Below are 2,741 nucleotides of genomic sequence, written 5' to 3'. Positions count from 1 at the left end.
GTTTTGTGAACTTTTTAGGACTGTCTGTGGTCTCTGCTGCCCCCTGCTGTATATGTAGAAAAGTACAGACCTTCTGTTGCACAGTTTAATTCTGTGTGTGCCTGAACTGCAGGGGGGCCATCAGGGCATTTCTGCCCTTACTAGGGCTGTCATCAGGGCATTACTGCCCTTACTGCTGTATGGGGCCCTGTGAGCAGCAGTATAGGGGGGGCCCAGGCCCCCGTTGTGTGCTTCTGGTCACCGGGCCCCATCATGCAATGAAGTTCTGTGCACGGCGCACACCTGAGCGCTGGGAGTGTACGAGGTCATCAGAAGCTGCGCATTAATTAAATGGTTGAGGGGGGAGGTGGAGGGAGATTTCAAGCGATGGAGTGGGGATGGGGGGGAGTGCAAATAATGAAGGGAAGAATGGGACTGCAAATGATGCAGTGAGTTGGGAGGGGAAGGGGCAACCATCACCGCAATGGAGGGGCCGGTGTAGCAAGATTAGTTCACGAGCATCGACCCTACTAATGAATAAGGGACATGGATATCAGTGTATCTTGCTGCATAAGGCATCTCTAGACAAAGGAAAACTATCTCTTTTGACACCCCCGTACACTGGAAATATCGGCTTCACCAAGCATTCCTGCAAATGATGAATCAAAGGTGGTGGTGGGGTGTGCAAGTGATGACTTGGGGGAGAGTAAATACTAATGACTTTTGAGGGTGAGGAGAGTAAATGATGATGTATTGAGACTGGTGGATGGGGCCAGTAAATGATGAATTGAGGGTGGGGGACAACAAATGACAATGAATTGGGGTGGGGCAGCAAATAATGATAAATTGAGGGTGGGGGAGAGTAAATGATGTATTGAATATGGGGAGAGAAGTTGATAGTGAATAGTGGGTGGGTGTGGGAGAGAGAGAAAGCATGACATAATGAATTGTGGCGGAAGGGACATGTAAATATAATGAATCGGGGGAGCAGGAGGTACATAGTGGGGGCCGCAGAGGATGCAGTGACTGGTATCAAATTGGGGGAAAAAGTACAGGGGCTGATTAATTTATATATATTTAATAGGAGGGGAAAGTCGCTATTCATAGTTGGTGGGGGAAGTGGTGGATTATAATTTATATTTGGAATGGTAGGTTGCATAATAATTAATTATGTATTAATTAGGTGCACAACTGTATTCAGCTGTGTAGTGTAGAAGAAATGTAAAAAGTGGGGAATGTGCTGTGTTATTTTATGCAGAAACGAGTCTTAGTTGGAAGAAGTGATGGCGGGCGGTCTGCTCTGGATGAAAAGAAAATAAAGATGAAGGACCTCAACTAGAGACATCACCGGTGAGGCATTGTGTTACCTGTACACTGACACTATACACTGTATACTTTATACAGAGCTCCTGTGAATAATGTCACTGGTGATCACTGTATTACTGACAGTATATACAGAGCTCCTGTGTATAATGGCACTTAGTATTGTGTTTTTCTTTTTATTAATGATCAATACTTTAGTATTTGGTCACTATGTGGTGGTAATATGTGATCTGGTCATGGAGTGGCGGTGTTTTTCCCTTGTATTTGGTATTATTTGGTCACTCTGATGGTAATATGTGATCTGTTTATGCTATGTCGGTATTTGTCCCTTGTATGTGGTATTTGGTCATTATGTGGTGGTAATATTTGGTTTGGTCATGGTGCGGCAGTATTTGTCCCCTGTATGTGGTATTATACGATCACTATGTGATAGTAATATGTGATCTGGTCACAGTATGGAGGTATTTGTCTTTGTAGATGGTATTATTCGGACACCATGTGGTAGTAATACGTGGTCTGATTAAAGAAAAATAAAATAAAAATAAGAAATGATTAATAGGATAGAATAGAGTAGGTTGCTGCCAAAAGAGTCTACCTAGTCATGGTGGCGGCTTAAAAAAATCTTTTGACCAAAACAAAAGCTGCTGATTATATGTGATCTGGTGTTCGATGGGAACTATAAATGAGTGATTGGTGAGGACGTGGTGCAGAAGAAGAGTTTTTCCAAGAGTGGGTGGTGGGACTGTGGAAAGTTTGAGGAGTTGAGGTGGAGCTGGGGTGGTGCCCCAAGGGGGCCCAAAAATTTTTCCAGTATAGGGCCCTCAAAGTTCTAGTGGCAGCCCTGCTGAACAGACCCCATTCACTAGAACAGAAATCAAAACCCGATCTCCTAAAATACTGACCACCGAGCAGACCAATGAAATGCAGAGCTCAGACCAGACCCCCTTAAACAAGAAGCTGACCCAGAACAGAAAGCCGAAACCCAGACTTCATACAGATCCCCTTAATTTTACTGACCACGGATCAGACCCCTTATATCTAAAACGGACTCCAGACAAGACCCCTCAAATAACTCAGACATCAGATAAGACTCCGCAGACACTTATCTTCTTCCTTTCCTGCAGATTCCTTAACTCTTCAACTTTAGGACCAAGTAGCATTGGGCCCCACATGACTAAGGGCCCCAAACACCTGTATAGAAAAAAGCATCTGCATATACAGCGAGTGAAATAAGTATTGGACACGTCCCAGTCCATCCATCCACACAGGCAAAAAAAAAATCACCATAGATGTCCATAAATGATGTGTAATAATGAGAAATGACACAGGGAAAAAGGATAGAATGCATGAAGAAAGAGAAGTGGCTGATAAGTGGGGAAAGAAGCAGATTTACCTGATAAGATACATTACAAAATTTATTATATTCCCCTGTACTTTTG

This window comes from Dendrobates tinctorius, unplaced genomic scaffold (assembly GCF_039654945.1).
Source record: "Dendrobates tinctorius isolate UK_male_01 unplaced genomic scaffold, ASM3965494v1 ptg000196l, whole genome shotgun sequence".
NCBI lineage: Eukaryota > Metazoa > Chordata > Amphibia > Anura > Dendrobatidae > Dendrobates > Dendrobates tinctorius.
This window is presented reverse-complemented; position numbering follows the sequence as displayed.